Genomic DNA, 22,114 nt, shown 5'->3' with positions numbered 1-22,114 from the left:
TGGATGTATGACAGGATGGGATGTTTTTATGTGTATGGTGCACTGTCTCACTCACACCCCTGCCCCCATGCACACTTGCTCCTTCTCTATTTCATTCCCCTCCACCACAGGCCAGATCAAGCAGGTCCTTTGTCACTACTGCAGGCTGAATCAAACTCTTTCTGTCATTGCTGCCAGGGGCCAGACGAAATTCTACCAAGGACCACACCCAGCCCTCAGACCATAGTTTGGAGACCCCTGTATTAGATGAACAAACTCAGGGGAAATGGTGACGAGGAGGCCTGCAGAAGGCAACCCAGCTTTTTTGCTTCAGGTCTCCTTCCTCACAAGGCTTACAAACATTTATCCCTATGAGGCACTGGACTCAATCCCCAAGATAAAGAGGGGGGAGGGGAGAGAAGAAGCTAGAATCTCAGCAAGGAAGGGATAGAAAGAGGTAGCCAGTACCACAGGCTATCAAATCCTGCCCCCCCCCCCCCCAACATTAAGAAGGACTAAGTCAGAAGAAAGTCCATTGACCCCCCCACTGCTCATCCCTTCTCTATCAGGAAGAACATCCTAAGGCAAAAAACTTCCTGGAAGCAATGAGTCCAAGGCTTCCAGGCTGCAGGATTAACTCCTCTGCCATCTGTTGGAAATGGAGAAATACTGAAGCGCTTTAGGCTTCACAGTGCCTTATAAGGGGTGACCTCAGCGAATCAGATTTTTTTCTGTCTCCATCTGCTGGCATGCATTCTAGACTAGTCTGGTGAGCCGATAAGGAAAATTTAATTTAAACTAAGCAAAATTCATAACTGGGATGCAATAATAAAACCACTGAATTTTCCATAAGGAACTTCTTTACCTCTACTACCATGAGATGTATATAACCACTGTATCCCTGTAGTAACTGCTCTGGTCAGCTAGCAAACTTATCCAGCTAACTTTGCAGGGATACTCAGTGTCTAGGGCATGCTGATGAATATTCCCAGTTATCTCAAAGTTGGCCGGATAAGTTTTAACTTTAGGATAGCTCTTTGGTTGCCCTAAAGTTATCTGGCTTTCGGGGATACAGTAAAGTCCGCGGGAGAGCGGGCAAATGCCCGCTCTCCCAGCGCGCACACAGGCCACTCTCCTGTGCACGCAATTCACTATTCAAATTAGGCCCGGAGGTGAAAACAGGCAAAAAGAGGCGCTAGGGACACTAGCGCATCCCTAGCGCCTCCTTTTGGACTGGAGCGGCGGCTGTCAGCAGGTTTGACAGCTGACGCTCAATTTTGCCAGCGTCGGTTCTCGAGCCCGCTGACAGCCACGGGCTCGGAAACCGGACGCTGGCAAAATTGAGCGTCCAGTTTTCGACCCAACAGCCGCGGGCCGACTTCAAATTTTTTTTTTTTTTACTTTTGGAAACTTTCGGGACCTCCGACTTAATATCTCCATGATATTAAGTCGGAGGGTACACAGAAAAGCAGTTTTTACTGCTTTTCTGTGCATTTTCCTGGTGCCCGAAGAAATTAGCGCCTACCAGGGCCGGCGGAAGCACTAGGCGAACTAGGCGGTCGCCTAGGGCGCCAGCTTCCCGGGGGCGGCACTGCCCCGGTAAAATTAAGAGAGCCGCGCTCAGCCGCTGCCCCGGTAAAATTAAAAGAGCTGCATTAAGCCGCTGCCCCCCCGATAAAAATAAAAGAGCCACTGCCGACCCATCTGACCTCCCCCACCGGTTCGCGTGCTCCCGGTCTCTCCCGCTGCTCTTTCTTCCCTGCTGCCGTTGCCGCCGGGCTATCAGCACGTTCAAGCCCAGCGGGAACGGCAGCGGTGCAAAAAAAAAAAAAAGCTTTGGCATCCGCGGCTGGCCTTTTCTTCTTCCCGCCCCCCCCTGACCCGGAACAGGAAGTGATGCACGGGAAGGAGAAAGAGCTGTGCCGCATGAAAAAAATAGCGGCGACAGCAGCATCGGCCCCCGAGCAATTGAAGCAGCCGGTAATCGGGAAAGGAGTCAGCAGCATGAGCCTCCCGCGGCCGATGGGATTCTTCCTTTTTGGCCTGCGGGGGCTGGAGGAGGAGGCTGTTGCAGCTACCATTTGTGCGGGGGGGGGAGTGAGTGAGAGAAAGAGAGAGAAGCAGCCAGCCTGCCTGTGTGTGATTGAGAGCCTGTGTGTAAGTGAGAGAATGTATTTGATCGAGAGCATGTGTGTGTGATTGAGAGAAACTGGTCAGAGAGCTGATGTGTGTGTATATGTGAGAGACAATGAAAGTGACTGCTCAAGGAGATGACTGATGTGTGAGAGTGTGAGACAGTCAGGGATGTGACTGGTGTGTGTGTGTGTGTGTGTGTGTGTGTGTGTGTGTGTGTGAAAGAGAGAAAAAGCATGGAAGTGAGAACTCTGGGTATGTGAGAAAGCATGGGAGTAAGAAGCCTGGTGTTGTGGGGGTGTATGTGAAAGAAAGCATTGGAGTGAGAAGCCTGATTATGTGAGAGAGAGCATGGGAGTGGGAAACCTGTGTGTGTGTGCATGTATGAGAGAGAGACTGGTTGGTAAGGTGACTGGTGTGTATGTGAATGTGAGAGAGAGAGAATGTGATTCAGGGAATGAGAAGCCTGTGCACCTGGAGAGCGAGCATGGAAATGAGAGAGAGACTGGTGTATGTGTGTGTGTGTGTAACAGAGAGAAAGTGATTATGGGAATGAGAAGTCTGTGCATGTGAAGAGAGTGAGCATGGGAGTGAGAACCTGGGTGTATGTGAGACACAGCATGGGAGGGAGAAGCCTGTATATGTAAGACAGAACAGGTGACTGGTGTGTGTTTGTGTGTATGTGAGAGAGAGAAAGAAAGTGATTATGGGAATGAGAAGCCTGTGCATGTGAAGAGTGAGCATGGGAGTGAGAAAGCTGGGAGTGTGTGAGATACAGCATGGGAGTGAGAAGCCTGTATATCTGAAAGAGAACATGGGAGTGGGAAGCCTGTGTGTGTGTATGCATGAGAGAGATCAGGTGACTGGTGTGTGTGTGTGTTTGTGTGTGTGCTGTGTGTGAGAGAAAGAAAGTAATTATGGGAATGAGAAGCCTGTGCATGTGGAGAGAACAAGCATGGGAGTGAGAGGACTGGTGAGTGTGTGTGAGAAAGTGATTATGAGAGTGAGAAGCCCATATATGTAAGTGGAACACGGGAGTGGGAAGCCTGTGTGTGTATGGCATGAGAGAAACTGTTCAGGAAGGTGACTGGTGTGTTTGTCAAAGACTGTTTGGGAGATGATTGGTGTGTGAGAGACAGAAACTGGTCATGGGGGCATGACTGATATGGTGTGTGTGTGAGAGACATGGGCCTTAAGAAAGAGGACTATGAGTATAGAGCTTAGCCACTACTGCTGCTTCTGCTGTGTGCTACGGCCTGCATGGAAGAGGAGTAAGAGAGCTGCTGGAGGGGGTAAGTAAAGATGGCTTTTTAAGTTTATTTTTCTTGATTGACTGCCATTTTAATTATTTAATATTATGTGATGTGTCTGCTTTTTTTGTTTGAGCAACAAGTATAGCTTTGGTTTATGTTTATTTTATTTATTTATTTATAAAAGAGTTTCTATACCGTCGATAAGACAAATCATCTCAATGGTTTACATGGCATAAAAATGTCAAATAAGTGTTCTGTTATAAATACAGACTTTGTTATTTTCATTAATGCACAATGTAAGTTAATTGTGTGTGGAGGCGGGGGGGGGGGGGGGGGGGGGGGCGGCATAGCTGACGTTTCGCCTAGGGCGCCTAATACCCTTGCACCGGCCCTGGCGCCTACCTTTGGGTAGGCGCTAATTTCTGAAAGCAAAATGTGCAGCTTGGCTGCACATTTTGTTTCTGAATCGCACGGGAATACCTAATAGGGCCATCAACATGCATTTGCATGTTGCGGGCACTATTAGGTTCAGGGGGTTGGACGCCCGTTTTCGGCCCCTTATTGAATAAGGAGTAACGCTAGCGCGTCGAAAATGCCGTCCAATAGAGGGTTAACAATGCACTCCGTCGGAGTGTACTGTACTGTATCGGCCCGTATGTAAGCTGAATAATGCTGAGAACTGGCATTTATCTGGTTTAAATTAGCTGGATATCTGAATCCATCCCTGAATACCTCCACCCCACCCTCAAGTTAACGAGATAACTTTTTTAACCAGTATCTGGCTAACTCGGGCCTGGTCAGTGTGGCAGAACTCTCAAAAATGTTGCCATTTGTCAGGCCAAGTCCGAATTTAGCTGGACAAATAGCACTGAATAGCAGCCTCTTTGTATTTATGTTTTGCAATGCCACATAGAGTAGCAGGACCCATGTAAAACTCCCTCCCACCCCATGTCACAGCAGGAGCTCACCTCCAGCATCCGCTTCAGTTTCTGAGACGACTTCACTGATGCTGAAGCAGCAATCACCGCATTCAGTTGCTGAAAATAGAAAGGGGAAATGAATTATTAATATGAGAAATACCCGCACTTGACCCTATCCCACGAACTGTAGCCATGGATTGGGGGGGGGGGGGGGAGGAGGGTCTCCGTTCCAAGTGAAAATGCTAGTCCAGAAAATATCTGATGAAAATCTTCCTACAGATTGAAGCCATTTCACAAAATGGTGACTTTGTGTCCTCTCGTGTTTCCCAGCGTCCCATTCCTACACATTTTGCAGTGGGAACTTGGCCAGTCCCTGTGGCTGTTCTACCTGTAAAAACGGTGGTGAAAATTTGAATCGAATATCGGTATAAGGAAAATAAAATAAACAACAACATAAATAAATAAATAAATAAATCTATACAACCTGTCCACCCAGGGCAGGCCATTCTGAAGCAAACTGTAGCCCAGCATTTAAGACACTTAACAGAAAAATTTTCAGAATTCATTCACCCAGGTAAAAGGGTGCACTTTACCTTTCTGTGCCGAAGGTGTTAGGGTGGAAGAGGTAACAGCATGCCTGGGTTTTGAATTTTCAAAACTACATGCGTGGTTTCCAGGGGGAAAAGAACCCACAGGGAAAGCAGGTGCAGATCCCCTGTGGGTACTTTTTCCCGGGACAATTTTTCAAAGGGAGAGTGCACTCACTTTCTCTTTGACAACTGGTGTAAAGCCCACGAGTAAACGTCCCCACAGACTTTGTATCAAACGCAGAGAGCTTTGAAAATTGCCCCATTTAATGGGGTTTCTCACCACGTAAAGTTGAAGAGAGCTAGAGAGGCTCCGGAAGGAAGAATGATTCTTGGGAGTGGCTCCCTGCAGGAGCAAATGCACGAGTGCCTAAGAGAAGGCCGAGGGTGGTGCTAGTGGTACGGGAGGGAGAGACTTACTGGTGTAAGCATCTGACATTCTCCTCAAAGTTTTCCCCATGAAAGTCATAATGGTCATCCTCTGAGCAAGCCGCTCCACTTTACTAAAGTGCACCATAAACCGATCCTCATCAGAGAGGTCATCCAGAGGCTTAACGCTCCTTTCGGACTGCCGTAGCAGTTTCACTTCACCTCTGCATCGGTCGGCAGGAAACGCATCAGGCACTCTACAAAGTCCACAGGTAGCGTCTTCAGATCAAAACCTGCAAGATGCACAGAACGAAGGGTCACTGAACCAGCTTCTGCTTGCATTCAAACCAAAACTTTTCCAGCTTCCATAAAGGAGTGTAAACCGCCTCGCTGGTGGTGGGCTTAAAGAGAGACCCACTGGGGGAGCAGTTCTAGGAATAGGAATGGCTCTATGAGTGCAAGCAGAATAGGAATTTTCAGATTATTTTTTTGGTGGGAACAGAAACATAGAAGGTGTTGGCAAAGAGGACCACTTGGATCCACCCTGTCTGTCCGTTTGTTCCCTGCTTATTGGGCTGTCAGGGCTCTTACTCCATCTGCGGTCTTCACCCTCGCCTCTGGCTGCCACTAAGGTCCCCCTTGTGCCTGACTCATGCATGATTGAATTCTGCTAACCCGTTTGGCTCTAGGGTGTCCGCCTCCTGTCAGTGAAAAAAGTATTTCTTCTCACTCCTTTGGAGTTCTTCTCTGGTCATCGAGCTGTCTATTGTATGGAAAAATGATTTCTTCTTGTACTTTATTGCAGCCTGCTAGATGTTTGAATGTCTGTATGTACCTCCCTTTTCCCTTTTCTGTTCTAGTGCACATCTTCAGCTTCCTTAGTCTGTGTGTGTGTGTGTGACTTATAGTATAGATCATGCACTATTTTGGTAATCCACCTTTGAAACGTCTCTGCCTTGTCAATGTCCTTTTGTAAATGTGGTCTTCAGAACTGCACATGGTAAAAAAAAATTATAGTAATAAATACTTAAGGTGGGGGGAGGGGTCTCACCAAAGACCTGTACAAGGTAATATTACTTCCCTCTTTCTACTAGTGATACCCGCTCTTTTGCTGTGAAAAAAATAAATTTGGAAAAATGGGACAAGGGTTTGGCAGTTATGCTTAATTCCAGACAATTTCAAAATCATGCATTCGGTGTGCAGAAATCCAAGGGGCCAAAATACTTTTTTTGGAGGTGAAGAAAAAGCAGTCACATTCAGGAGAAAAAAAAACCTGGGAGGGTTACCATTTCTGATGACCCCCCCAAGGGAGACAGTCAGTGTGACAAAACAGTTGAGAAAGCGAATAGAATACTTGGAGTGGATAAAGAGGTTTACGTACATGTGGATGGCTTTAACAGATCTCCTCTGTGCTTCTGCCTGCTTTCCGCAGTGTGATGGCGAGATTCTTTGCTCTGTTTGGCTTCTAGAAGCGTCACCATTGTTGGCAGCCTTGTGGCTGGATTTGATTTTTGAACAGGTTAGGTCTACAGCAGGCCCCTGTGCTTTTGTCTTAAAAAGTTCTTCAAATTTGTCAAATCCAGATCCTCAGAGAAGATAAAGAGTATGTTTATTCAATATGGATCCGGTCCATCATCCCCGCCTCTTCCCAGTCTCTCCCCCTGGTTTGTTCAGAAACAGATCCTACATACACTCTGTTCCCAAGTCCCCCACCTTTAGAAGCAATATCCCCCTCGTACATGGCCACAGGTTTGCTAACAGAGACTTTAAAACGCAGATACGGACACAGACAGACACAAACACTACAGCATGAGCTTCCTCTCTGCAGTGCCAGCAGGGACCCCAGTGGGAGTTTCCTCTTGGTTGTGCCTTCTGTTAAAAGGGAAAAAAATCAATATTAATTTTATTTTTTACCCCTTAACAAAAATACCATCTCACCTCCAGTATTTTCTCATCATCGAGCTCACTGAACACTGTCCCATTAATCTGATTGGGTTCAGCGCTGTCCAATTAAAGACCGGCAGGCGGAACTTGTTTTGATCGGCTTCTTTATCCGGATTGCTTCAAAGGAAGTCAAGTTTGAAACCATCATCAGACTGTGTACAAGCCTTCTGTAACAGCACATGCGATGCTCTGCTCCCCCCCCCCCCCCATCACTACTACCGCAGCCAAGAGACACACATCCACACCTCCCCTCCCACTGCATTCCAGGCTAGGGCCACAGCCCCTGCTCCACCCTCAGCTCAGCTTCAAAGACAGAACTCTCTTACTGACAAACCAACGGTGAGCACGACGGATGGCGAAGCACCGGGAAGTGGTGGGGGTGGAGGGCACTTGTCTGTGTGGAGAAATAAAAGACGACAGGCACCATCACTCTTCGGGCGCACGTCCCCCATTACAAAAACAACATTCAAAGACAACACGCTCCCTGCGTCATGTGCACCCATCAGTGGTGTGTTTACCTGGCAGGGGGGGAGGTGGTGGTGCTGGTGGTGGCGGCGGAGGAGGAGGCGGGGGTGGAGGTGCAGGCTCTAGCTCTATGGGAGGCAGTCCAGCGACCAGGGATTGTATCTCAGAAGGAAGCTGGCTTTCGGTGCCCAGGACCCCCAGTGATAGGACGTCGATGCACCCCTCAGTCTCTTTGAGGCAGCTGAGATTGCCCGTCTGCTCCAGATGTCGAAGACGTTGCTCTAAGTTGACCTGGCGCAGGAATGCCTCCCTCCTTTTCTTTTATGATCTTCCGCAGCGTGTGCACTTGGTGGCTTGTGTTTTCATAAGTCTCCTATCCCAGCACATATACACACACACATACAAATGGCAGATGAATGCTTCCCAGAGATGACGTACACAACCCAGTCCTGCTCCTAGAATGTGAAGGCATGCTACGCACACGACTAGCCACAGGTTACAGAAGGGGCCCTCTGCTTTGGGTCTCCATTCCTGCCTTAAAGGGACTTCCCTCTCCCCAATCATGCACAGTCCCTTCTCACATTCCCCACTGCGAGTACTGCGTGGTCCAGAACCCCCCCCCCCCCCCCCACTCACACCTCTCTTCATGCGCCCCCCTCATACCCTGATGATTTCCAGCTCTTTCTCTCGATGCAGCAGTTGCTTCTCCAGTTCTGCCACTCGCATCATGTTCTCGTTCTCCAGGTCCAACAGTTTCTCTGTCAGCTAGAGACAAACCATAAGCGTTTGTAGGCGGCCGCCATCTGACTGAGCGCGCCGCACTCGCACGGCTCACGCTGTACGTTCGCCTGAACACACAACAACAACAACAACAACCCTGAGCGGGCCAAGCCCATCTAAAAGGCGCAGGGACTCCTTATTCAAACACGCTAAAACTCAACATGCTTCTGAGTGAGTCAGCATTGCAATCTGAACTAATTGCTTCAAATTTTACAAAAAAAAAACCCCAAAACATTTGTAGAAATTAAAAAGTTATTCCCAAGATACAATATCCCCTCTGGATTTATCCAAACTAAGTTCAATTTAGATAGGACAATGGGGGAATGCATTTAAAATGGGCCCTATCATGGGCAGGGATCCGACAAGCACTGCATCCTTTGCATGAGAAATTATTGATTTCTGCCATCCACACAGGCAGGACAAGTTCAGGTGCCGAGGAGGCATGCTTTTTTTTCTCTGTGGCACCACAATTATAGAACAGTATCCCGAGGGATATTAGGCTTTTGGACAACTACCTAGTTTTTCGGAAGTCAGTGAAGGCTTGGCTGTTTCAGCAGTTTATTTTAGAGATACTGATTTTAATGGCGGGTGGGCTTAGTAGAAGTGAAGTGATTAATTATACTGGAGGGTGTGGGTGTGGGGAGGGCAGACATGTGGGAGTGTTAAATGATAAAGGAAAGGAGTTAAAAACCTAAAGGTGGATATATTGGCATGTAACAGGGTGCTTTGTTCATATGTTTTATGCTGTCATTATGGACTGTCAGTGGCCATGGGCTTGGTAGTAGCAGTGAATACAGACGTAAATAAACAATCTGTTAAGACTGGAACACACTATCACCTACATCTGCACCGGTATAGGCTCTATCTAACGTATCCACAATACCAAGAATCCCAAGGGAAGGTGGCGACAGGAGGAGTTTCTTCATGTGATAAGTGCTCCTCTAGCTCCTCCACCTTCTCCAGTGCCACATTCTTAGTCTCGGCGTCTTCCAGCAGGCCTCCCACATCAAAGACGTTGTCGAGGTAAGCCTGAATCTGCACCAGCAGCTTCTCACTCTCCGTGTGCTTCGACTTCTGCAGAGAAAGCAACAAGGACTTGAAAAAAGGGATCTGGGCACGTCAGGGGGGAAAAAAAAAACTGCAGCCAGTCCAGGGCAGGGAAGGGATTGTGCCCCCCCCCCCCCCCCCAGCTACAATCCAACACGATTGGAATACACTTCCTCAATAAACATTGAAGGTGGCCATAGATATTATTTGTCAGGACACAACAGAGCAGGGAAAGGAAAAAGCTCCAGTTTTCTATGTGTGATTCTGTGGGGGAAAAGAGGAAAATTAGTTTCTTACCTGATAATTTTCGTTCCTGTAGTACCAAGGATCAGTCCAGACACCTGGGTTGTGACTCCGCACCAGCAGATGGAGACAGAGCAAGACTTGTCGGGCACTCTCACATATAGTAAGGCGCCACCCACAGCTCGTCAGTCGTACGAATGTCAAAGCAAACTGCAATGAAACCAAACTAACTAACTATACCGCCCCACACTAGGGCCGATTCAACCAAAAACCCCCAGCTGGATCAGAACTTCCAGAACCAGAGGACCAACAACAGATACTGAAAAACAATCGAAACCAACCGAGCGGACTCTTCTTAAACCGAAAACAATACTTGGGCGGGAGCCTGGACTGATCCTTGGTACTACAGGAACGAAAATTATCAGGTAAGAAACTAATTTTCCTTTCCCTGTACGTACCAGGATCAGTCCAGACACCTGGATGTACCAGAGCTGAACTACCGAGGGAGGGAACCAGAGAGTCCCGCTCGCAGAACTCTCCCCCCGAAACCCCCTGAATCCAGGTTCTGAACATCCAGCCGATAGTGTCGAGCAAACGTATGCAACGACTTCCAAATTGCCACCCTGCGAAACTCCAGTGGCGACACTTGCGAAGATTCCGCCCATGAGGTGGACTGAGCGCGTGCCAAGTGATCGCGGAGGCTCACCGGAACAGGCTTACCTTTCAATAGGTACGCAGGAGAAAATAGCTGCCTTCAGCCACTGAGAAATGGACACTCGAGAAGCAGCGCCGCCCTGCTTTGGACCCGAAAACAAAACAAAAAGATGGTCCGAAACCCGAAAAGGATTCGATACCTCCAGATAACGGAGCAGAACTCTGCGGACATCAAGTTTCTCCAACACCTTGGCGTCCAGATCAGCCCGCGGGCCCTCAGGAAAACAGGCCATTCAACCGTCTGGTTCAAAAGACAAGCAGACACCACCTTCGGAAGGAAAGAAGGAACGGTCCTCAGAGAGACTCCAGAATCCGAGAAGCGCAAAAACGGCTCTCGACAAGGGTAACGCCTGTAACCTGAAACTCTCCTCGCCGACTCAATTGCTACGAGAACAAAACCACCTTCAGGGTAAGGTCTGTTAGGTGTCGCCCTCCTAAAGGCGACGTGCACAGAGCAGAGAGCACCAAATTAAAGAGTCCGGGAAGGACAAGGATGCCAGTGCACCTTTCCTCTGAGACAGCCAAGCGCCGCTACCTGTACTCGGAGGGCGCTGCATGTCTGAAGAAAGTGAGGATATCCGGCACGGATGGTAACCCCGGATTCACCTCACGCGATCTACACCAATCGTCAAACACCGTCCGGACCCGGACGTAGTCAAAAGACGTAGACCGCTTCCTAGAACTCAGCAAGGTAGCTACCACCGCATCCGACTATCCCTTTGTCTGTAAACGTTTCCTCTCAAAACCACGCCGAGAGACAGAAGTGAGCCACGTCCTCCAAACATACCGGACCCCGCCTCAGGAGAGCCGTGTCCCCCCGAAAACGGAGAGGAGCCTCCTTTGCAAGAGCAAGAGGTCCGCGAACCATGGCCGTCGTGGCCACTCCGGCACCACCCTGACCATGAACACCTCCGCCGGATGCGATTCTATTCGACGAAGGACTTTGCCTATCAGAGGCCAGGAAGGGAACATATAGGAGAACGTCCGTGGGCCAAGGGAGTACCAGCACATCTACCCCTTCGGCTCCTCGTTCTCACCGTCGACTGAAGAATCGGGGGAGCCTTGGCGTTCTGAGCGGTGGCCATCAAATCCATGTGTGGCGTTCCCCACCTTTGGCAACTTAGGTGGTAAGCCATCTCCGGCAGCTCCCACTCCCCGGGTCCAAACCGAGGCCAACTGAGGAAAACCGCTTGGACATTGTCCACTCCGGCGATGTGGGATGCCGCGATGTTGATCAGATTTCTTTCCGCCCAGAGCATTAGCAGCCGCGCCTGCTCCGCCATCGCACGGCTCTTCGTACCGCCCTGGCGATTGATATATGCCACTGTGGATGCATTGTCCGACAACACTCTGACCGAAGTCCCCCGGAGCACAGGGAGGAACGACTGTAGCGCCCAACGTGACCGCTCTGGTCTGCAAGCAAGTGATGGACCACTGTGACTGTGCCTTGGACCACTGTCCCTGCACCGAGCGGCCCCCGCAAAACCGCCCCCAGCCGGATAAGCTGGCATCCGTGGCGACTACCGTCCAGGTGGGCATGAGCAGAGACACTCCGCATGTCAGATTGTTGGTTTTGAGCCACCACTGCAAACTGGACCTCGCCTGATCCGTGAGCAGGAGGGGAAGAGAAAACTCCTCGGACACCGGCCTCCAGCGGGAGAGCAATGCGGATTGCAATGGACGTAGATGAGCGACCGCCCAAGGGACTAGCGCCCACATTGACGCCATCGATCCCAACACCATCAGGTAATCGCACCCCTGCGGAATCCAGAGGGACAGGACGGCTCACTTGACCCTGCAGCTTGCAGACCCGCTCCATGGACAGAAACACCCTGCCTTGCGTCGTGTCGAACAGCGCTCCCAAGTATGCCAGGGTTTGGGTGGGGGACCAGCCGGCTTTTGGCGAGATTGACCACCCATCCCGAGCGACTGCAAGAGCTGCAGGACTCTGTCCGACTGCCTGTCGGCACTGCATTTCGGATTTGGCTCGAATCAGCCAATCGTCCAAGTAGGGGCGTGCGCTGATGGCACGGCCGAATTCCGATGTGAGGTAAGCCTCCGTCAGATCCAGCGACGCCAGAAATTCCCCTGGTCGAACCGAAGCTATGACTGAGCGGATCGTCTCCATTTGGAATCGAGGGACGCGGAGACATCTGTTGACTCCTCTGAGGTCCAGGATGGGTCGGAAAGTGCCCACCTTCTTTGGCACTATGAAGTAAATGGGATACCGGCCCAGATGACGCTGTCCCGGAGGCACGGGAAACTACCGCGCCCAGGACTTCTAGGCGTCGCAGCGTATCCCGGACTGCCAACGCTTGATGCCTCCCTTGTAAGGGGACACCAGAACTATGTTCGCCGGAACCCGAGCAAAATGTAACGCGGAACCGTGTCTTATCACGCTGAGGACCCACTGGGCCATGATTATCCTGGCCCGTTCCCTGTAAAACCGCGCCAACCTGGTTCCTACCTCCGGTGTAACCAATGGAGCCAGCTACGGGGAAGGGGCCCTCCGCATTTCATTGGGCGGGCTTCGGACCGGTCCCCGAGGAGGAACCGCCTTGCCGTCCAAATGTCTTTCCTCGAAAGGACTGGGACCAGGACGACCGTCGAGAGGAATTAAATCTATACGGGGGCCCCCGACGATCTCTGTGGCCGCGACTTCCTGGGCCCACCAACGCGGGACCTATTGGAAAACGAAGTCCGGGCCCTGTATCTGTCCTCCGGTAACTTGAACGCCCGGTTTTCACCAAGGGACTGTATCAGGTCGTCCGGTTGTTTGCCAAATAACAACTTCCCCTTAAAAGAGAGCGAGCCTAGATGTGCCTGGGAAGATCCATCCACCGCCCAAATACGGAGCCACAGGAGACGTTGTGCCGAAACTGCCGAGACCATGGCTCTAGCCGAAGGCCGCAGAAGGTCGTGCATCGCCTCCGCGCTGTACGCGATAACCGCCACCAAGTTGTCCGCTTGCGCCGCCTCCTCACCCGAGAGGCTCGCCTTGGCCTGAGCACCTGAGCCCAGCGCAAGCCGGCTCTCAGGGCAAATACTACCAATAGCCGCCCGTACGCCCAGAGCCGAAACCTCAAAGACTTTCTTGAGCTGAGTCTCCAGCTTTCTGTCTTGGATATCCTTGAGCGCCGTGGCCCCCGTCACCGGAATCGTCGACCGTTTAGGGACCACCGAAACCGCTGCGTCCACTCGGGGAAGACGCGGGGGATCCAGCGCGTCCTCCGACAACGGGTACAGCTATTCATAGCTTTACTAACCTTTAAGCCCAACTCCGGGGTGTCCCATTCTCGAAAGAGAATATCCGAAGCGGAAAAATGGACCGGAAAAGCCACCGCGGGTCCCATCAGGCCCAACAGCACCGGGTCTAACTTGGTAAATCCTTTCTAGGCTCCATGGGTGGGGCATCCACACCCACTTCCAGAAGAATAGCCGGAATAAGCGGTGCGAGCTCCTCCTTCCGGAACAAGCGCACCACCTTGGGGTCGGCACCCTCCACCGCAGGGGTGCCCTTGCTGTGCCCCGCGTGGATCGTATCCACGTCCGCGTGCCGCACCGTCGTCCCGCGGGGCCCTTAAATCAGGGTCTACGTCCCCGGATGAAGCCGATTCGGAGTCGGTCTCCTGGGGGGCCCCCCGCGGCTCGAGCGCCGCTCTCTAAGCGGGTACACGGGTCTCCGGGGACCCCTCCCCCGCTCGCTTCTTATGGGGATCAGACCGACCCTTTGACCGACGATCCCTTCCGTTTTGAGCATATATCTATTTATTTATGTATTTATATAATCCAAACAATTAAACCAAATTAAACCAAATCCAACAACCCTGACTAGCTAAACAACTACCCAGGGATCCCCAGAGCTGTGGGTGAACCTGCCCCATCTGCTGGAGACAGAGAAAGACTGACGAGCTGTGGGTGGCACCTTACTATATGTGAGGGTGCCCTACAAGTCTTGCTCTGTCTCCATCTGCTGGTGCGGAGTCACAACCCAGGTGTCTGGACTGATCCTGGTACGTACAGGGAAACATTGTTACAGGATCTGTCCTTTGAATATTATTTATTTATTTTATTTATAGTCTTTATTTATTTATTTATAGACTTTATTTATTTATTTATAAACTTTTATAGTAATTTAGTGAGGAGAAAGTTACTGAAATGAATCAGAATCACATGCTTTATTTTTATTTTAACAGGAAGTTGATTCCTCCTGCTTTGGAAATGTCCGGAACATCACTGTGTGCCCAGTGGGGGGTTAGGGGGTGGGGGCGTTGATCCCCCTCCACATTGTACCAGTTCTTAGTTTCAGCCAAAAGTCAAGATGAGACCGTCCTCAGCTCATGGCTTAGACCCTACACTCGGATCTTAGCCCGAAAGCACAGCCAGATTTAAGATGTTGTCGCTCATAGGCAGAATGCCACAGCACTGCCCCTTTCGAAGCTGTGTCAGCACATGGCCCTAAAGCAAGCTCCTTTTTTTTTTTTTTTTTTTTTTATTTCACACCTTTAAAATTTGGTGACCTAGCCAATTGCCTATGCCTAAATCCAGGCCTGGCTGAAAGGGCACAAAGGAATTTATATGCTTCTTCTGCAGAAAAAAAGCTGGGGATTCGCAGAGTTCACCTCATGCTGGGTTAGCAGAAGGTGTTAAGATGTTAAGCCCACAGTTTCTCCTCTGTGAGGCTAAGGACATTAATTCACTCAAAATGGCTGAAGGGAAGCAGATAAAGGGAAAACAGGATTTAAAGGCTGAGAATAGTTTAATGTGTTTTCAATCTCCAGAGGGAACCTTTAATAATGGATGAATATGGGCAGGTCAAGCTTTTAGCCAGTATTTTGCACTTAAACAGAATGGTAAACAGCCTCTCTAAACCACCAAAAGGCATTTGAAATGAGATCCACATAGGTTTATGTAGCTGCAAATATTCAGCCTCTGCAATATGGGCTTTCAGTAACCAATTAGTAAACGAAACCTCTTCCTTTTATATTCAGCAATCCTTTTCACTTAGTAATATAGGAGCACATTATTGTACTACAGACATGCAGGAAATGGACCAAAGAGATTTAAAAAATAATAATATGAATGTGGAATACCGCATCCCGCCCCAAATATTCTACCCTCAACGGCCCACAGAGGATGAAGAGTCATAGGAAGGAAACGTTACTCCAGTTTCTCATGTAAGACTAGAACATTGCCTCACTTTTCTCCAGCCCCTGAGCTGGTTTCAGAGCTTTTGCATTTTCCGCTGTGTCTGCCTCAGGACTTCAGAACCGCATTTTGAAAAAATGCATTTTAGCCTGCCAAGTTTAAAGCTCAACGCAATACTTTAATTACCTCCAGGAACTCCTCCAGCCCCAGCTTTGTAAACTCATACTGCAGGTGGACTCGGAAATTCATATCTTCCACGGAGTGAACCACTATGTTGATGAACTGCATACAAGCAACCTAACAGCAGGAGAACAAACAGGTATCAAATACATCACAGAGAGGACAGTATTCAAAAAAATGCTGCGCTCCTAATATTAGCACCTAAGTTAGGTACGTTAGGAGCCTATTTTCAACCAAACTTAGGCGTTTAAGTTTTCAGCTGAAAATTCACCTAAAAATTTAGGCCTGCAATTAATTTGCCTATTTTCAGGCTTCTATGTTAGATATCTAGCGCTGAAAATCAGTGCTAAGCTCTTTTTTCCCCATCTTAACTCTGCCCCACAGCCACCCACTTTTCAGGCTTCTACATTTAGAAGCATGGTGAAACTAGTAGCCCAAATTTAGGGACTCAATAAATTTTCAAGAGCCTAACTCTCACAATTGGACACTTAAACCATTTTCAGAGTTCCTGTTCCTAATATAATGTCACGTATGCATAGGTACTGGTGTGTCAATTTTCAAAAAATGCTCAGCGCCTAAGTTAGGTCGCACTCTCAGCCTCTACTTTCAAAACTGTGTTTCAGAAAATCCCTACCCCTGACCCACCAAAAGTCTCCCCAGTACAACGCAGGAGGAGAAGAGGCTCTTACCTCCTCCAGCTCCACTTAATGCTGACAGCTTCTAGCACTTCGTAATAATTTATCCACTGCACTCGGGCAACGAACGGTCCTGTCACTGTCAGCTCTCAGTGAAGAGGCCAATCACCATTCAGAACTGAATTCCCCCATGCCACTTCTCTTTTATGTGTCAAAGTTTTATCCGAGTAATTACTTACCTGGTTAAAAAAACTTTTCCGTTCAGCCAGTGGGAAATTCAAAACATGGGGTTTGTCTGACTACCTCTCGAAGTTAGCTGGATAAACTGTTTTGAACGTTGATCTCTTAGAAAACTGACCCCATTAAATATCCATTTATACATCTTTGCCTTACATATTACATATATGCATAAACTAGCGAAAAGTGCCCGGCGTTGTTTGGGTAGTCTGGTCTATAACAGCCCATGTGTATGTTTGGGCCAGTGCCTGAGTGTGTGCGTGTGCTCGTGCTGTGTGTCTGCCTGTGTGTGTTTGGGACAGCCTCTGTCTGCCTGTACCCATGTGTGTGTGCATGCCTGTGCTTGCGTGTGTGTGTGTGTGAGCCTGTGCATGGCCTGTGCCTCAATGTTCGGGTAACTGTGAGTGTGGGGGCCTGTGTGTCTGCTTGTGTGTATGTGCCTGCCTGAATATATGTGTGCATATACATGTGCAAGCCAGTGTATGCGAGCCTATGCGTGCTTATATAAGCTTGTGTGCACGTCTGCAAACTTGTGTACCTATGGATGTGTTCCTATGCCTGCCTGTTCCTGTGTGCGGGAGCAAGAAAGACAGAGCTTTGCAGAGAGAGCACATTAGCAAACAGTACCCGGCATTGCTTGAGCTGTCTGATCAATGACAACTTGTGTGTGTGTGCCTGGGGTGGGGGGGTGCCTGTGCTTGTGTGTATTTCAGAGAGCCTGTGTGGATGTGTTTTGTATCTGTGTAGATGCTTGTGCCTGTGTATGTGTGTCTGCCAGTGCCTGAGTATGAGTGTATGTACACATACACCAGGGCTTTGCAGACAGAGTATAACTGTCTTTGCACAGTGCATCTTCCACTGTTCAGGCTGCCACCTGGTGGCCACAGACAGACATGACAGTCTGACCAACTGAATGTATTCCATCGTTCAGTTATACATATCTGTAAAGATCCCGCATATTGTATTCCACTCATCTGCCCTGAGATCTGGATCAGGTTCTCTCTCTCACACCTCCTTTTTCCCCTTTTATGCTCTGATGGTCTCAGAGGTTCTATTCCAGGAGGTCACGATCCCTGCACATGGCATGCACACTAAATATTACACATGAGCTTTTTCCACAGCACAGTAACCAAAGTCACTGATGGTCAGTTATTGTGCAAGGCTGTCCACCCTTCTAGTGTCCAGCGATGCATGCCACCACTGCCGCCCTTCCGTAACCTGAGCTCCATCCCTTGGATGGCATTAATCCTCACCATGAAATCCATGTTACTATCTTCATTTCGAAAATACTCCATCAGCTTTTCAAAGCGATGCTGCTCTTTGCACACCTGGAAATCCAAATAAATGGCTTTATTCCAACAGCATCCAACAGCAGCACGAATAAAAGTTTGAATTTCAGCAGCTGTCTTTCAAGGCCAACTGTGACCCATTTCTGAGACAATTCCAAAACTATGACACTTGGAGCAAACCAGCCAAGGTACATTTTAAAGCCATGTGGGAGACTCAGAGATCAAAACCCCTTTTGCCCTCCCCCACCCCTCCCAGCTACTGGCAAAACAGTCCAGCAGAGGACGGCATGGTTTCTGTAGCAATGGGTTCAACTTCCATTAAATCCTGAAAATATCTGCCAATGTCTATCTATGAAGCATCCCAAGGCATCCCATAAGTTAAACCTTCAGGCTGTCACTTTCTATTCAAATCTGGTGTGCTGCACAACTGCAACCAAGGGGCACTCATTACATTCCAGTACATAGGAAGCATTGCACTGTTTCAGCCCAAGCATAAAATTACAGATAATCAACAAAGTTGTATAGGGATTATAACTTTAATAAGGCTAGCAAATGTTTAAAGGTGCAAACTTTCAGGACTAATGAGGCTTTCAACGTTAAACATTTCTAAGCCTGTTAATGGTGACGTTGCAGCCAAGTTGAGGATGGTTCAGCTTAGATACAAGGCAAGGTTTGGAGGCAAAGTGAGAAACAAATCCAGACAAAAAATTAAAAATCAGTGCACTGACAACATAAGCCCGAAGGTAAAAATCAGAGGGCGAGGAAAGGGCAGGCTGGAGAGGACACGGATAGGGCAGAGCAAGGCAGGAACAGAGCAGTGACAGGAGCCTGTCAAGAACAAAATAGGATTGAAACAAAGCAGGAAAAAATGAGAGCTGGAACTGGAGTTCAAGTTGTCATATTTTATTTACGTGTTTACCGAAACACAAAATTATAAGTGAGGAGCAGACATATCCGTGGTCAGAAACTGGGCCAAGACAAATGGCTGAGGGGAAAAACAGAAGCTCAGGACAAAAAAAAAAAAGAGGAAAAGTCTAAGCACACTAGCCAAGTGCAAGAGGAATGAAAGACGAGAGGAGGATAGGAGAGAGAAATGAAATACTGAACAGTGAGCACCAGCAGATGGGAAGTAGGATAGAGGTGAAGAGGCCGGAGGGACAGGCCAAACATCTGAATATTTAGCATGGACCACAGGGTCCATGTAGCCTGCACATTCCTGATGCAGTTCTGCAGAGCTTATCCCATCTCAGACTGTACTCTCACACCCTTGCACACAAGGAGCTTCTGTGCTTGTCCCAGGCTTTCTTTAAATTTCACTACTTTACCAGCCTCTACAGGGGGAGGCTATTACATATATTTATCCCCCTCCCTTCTGCGCTGAAATATTTCCTTATGTTACCCCTCAGTCTATCCCTATTTTAGCTTCAATCTGTAATCTCTCTTTCAAGAACTTCCTTCACACACTGACAAAGATTTGCCTCTTGTGTTTTCTTTATACCTTAGAATTATGTGCATGTCTTTTTCATATCTCTCTCTCTCCTACCTATTTAGATCCTTGAATCTCATTTCATAAGGCGTACAGTGCAGACTCTGCACCCATTTCTGTTAACTCTTCTCTAGACTGCCTCTGTTCCATATTTTTGGAGATGCAGCCTCCAGAATACTCCAGACAAGGTCTCACCAATGACCTGTACAGAATCACCACCATCTCCTTACTTTTCCTAATTATTTCTCCCCCTAGGCACCCTAGCTTTCCTCTGGCTCTAGCAACTTCCTTGTCACACTGTTTTGCTACCTCTCTCTCTCCTGTGCGGTGCCCATCAGCATTCCTCTCTCCCCTCTAATCACAGGGAAGGTCATTTTGTAAATAAAATAAACATTGCAGATAACCTATGTGCCAAATACATGCATAAGTTACACTAGTTTCACAGAGCACTTAGGGTGTGCAGTTTGGCTTTCAAAAATACTAACTGCTGCCCAGAGCACATTCATTTCCCATGTAAATTTGCATGCATACATTTTCAAATGGAAAAGTATGCGCTTAAGCAAAGATTCTGCCCCAACCCTGTCCCCAGGAAAGCCTCTGCACAATCCCGGTAAGCTTAAACGTGCAAACATGAAATGTATGCATAGGTTTACCTGCAGATGGGGTGGGCAATTTTATAAAACCCCATTTTTTATATTTAACTTACCCCTTTTCATTTTTCCCATAGACACAGAATGGGAGAAAAGCCTTAGTAAGTCAGGCCCTAAGTTTGTACATGAGGCAATGGGGGGTGAAGTGACTTGCCCAAGGTCACAAGGAGCATTGCCAGTATTTGAATCCTGGCTTCCCTGGTTCTTATCCTGTTGCTCTAACCAACAGGCCACTCCTCCAATCTGCAGATAAAACAAACCCGCACTGGACATGTATTGTAAAGTTGTGGGATAGAAATTTCAAATAAATAAATAAACAGTGTTTAAAATTACCCTTATACTGCTCTCTTGGATTTCGGTGCCCCAAATGCATGACCCTATACCTGTTTCCATTAAAACTTGACCACTCCTTGAACTCTCTTAGATCACTTCTCATTTTTCTACAACATCTGGGAATGGCCTCCCTATTGCAGATCTTTATGTCATCTACAAAAAAGGGAAACCTTTCCTACCAATCCGTCTTGCAAAGATAAGACACCTGACTTAGAAACTACTTGAGAGATATTCTTTCTGTGTTAAAATTAACTTTGTCTGTGGCACCAATCTGATGATAACTGGAGGAATGGCCTGGTGGGGTAAGAACCAGGAAAGCCAAGGTTCAGATTCAGCTTCTCCTGCTGATGTTCCTCATGATCTTGGGGGAGTCAGTTCACTCTTCATTGCCTCATGTATAACTTAGAGATTGAAAGCCCTTTAGGGATGGGAATTATCTATTATACCTGCAGCCGAACTCAGATTTGGAAAGGCAAGTAATTATATCTTAAATTAGAGAAGGGAAAGTTTTTTTTCCTGAATTCTGGCCCTGCTACCACTCTGGATCCACATCCCTGACAGCATCAAACAAGTTACCCCTCTGGTTATATCAAAACTCCTATTAACCACAGAGATGATTATTTCTCTGTCATAGCTATAGCCCCAATTCCTTAGTTGGTTAGGTTGAAAGCAGACCAGAGATGATTTGAGCCTGACCTCCTTCTAAACAATGATCAGTATGTGGTAATAGCGAGAAAGGAAAACAAAAACACTATGAGGTTAATTTAAAAAAAATGATCAGTGCCTAGGTTTTTAGATACCTAAATTTAGTAGCATTTTCAACTGAACTTAGGTGCCTACATTTTTTGGCTACAAATTCACCTAAATTTAGAACTGTGACCATTTTCCTAGATTTAGCTCCCTAACAGGGTCATTTATCAAATTGCGATGTGCCATTATCGCATGTGTTAGGGCCTTATCACACGCGATAAGGCCCTAACGCATGCGATACCGGCTGCATCGCGGCAGTAGGATTTAAATCAGGGAAAGGGGAGGAGTATGGGCGGGGTTTGGGCAGGGTTATGGCCCGGCAGCACCACGGGAAATAACACCACCGGCTGCACACTATCACCCTCCTGCCCCCCTTTTTTTCATGGGCCATCATTCCGCTGTACTGATCGCGAAATGATAAATCCCGCTGTAAGTCAGGTGGCTCGGGCTGAAAATCAGTGCTAAGCACCAAACCTGTTTTCCCTGCCCTAACTTCATCCTGTAACCACACGGAGCTGATGCAAGGGTATTTGGCACCCTAGGTGACCTTTCGGTCTTGCACCCCACCCTCCTTCTGGTGGCAGCTCCAGAACAGGTTTCCCTTCTTCGGTGATATTGGCTCTGGCACAGCTCCCCGCTCTGCCTCATGCTGGTAGGATGTTGTTTCCCCCAAACGTTTGGCGCTCTAAGTGACCTTTTCCCTAATGGAAGCACTGCTCCTGTAGTCATCTACTTTTTTAGGATTCTAAACTTAGGTGCCTAAATTTAGGGACACAGCCATAGTCAATTTTCAAAGGGGCCAATTTAGGGACCTAAAATCCTAAAGATAGGCAACTAAACACTTTGAAAGCTAAACTCTATGCATCTGTAGTAGATATTAAACATGACTGCAATAGATAACAGAGGGCGGTGGTGAGAATAGGGTTGAGGCTGGATAAAAGACATGGGGAAGGGGTGAGGCCTATATAGTGG

General features: G+C 48.2%; 1 pseudogene; it reads right to left on the bottom strand.

Annotated features, from left to right (window-relative positions):
• Positions 1–22,114, bottom strand: part of LOC115087387 — a 194,439-nt pseudogene that overhangs the window by 32,432 nt on the left and 139,893 nt on the right.

The sequence above is a fragment of the Rhinatrema bivittatum genome, chromosome 3 (genome assembly GCF_901001135.1).
Source record: "Rhinatrema bivittatum chromosome 3, aRhiBiv1.1, whole genome shotgun sequence".
Taxonomy (NCBI): domain Eukaryota; kingdom Metazoa; phylum Chordata; class Amphibia; order Gymnophiona; family Rhinatrematidae; genus Rhinatrema; species Rhinatrema bivittatum.
Note: the sequence above shows the minus strand (reverse complement) of the source record. Positions and strands in the feature narration are given on the sequence as shown.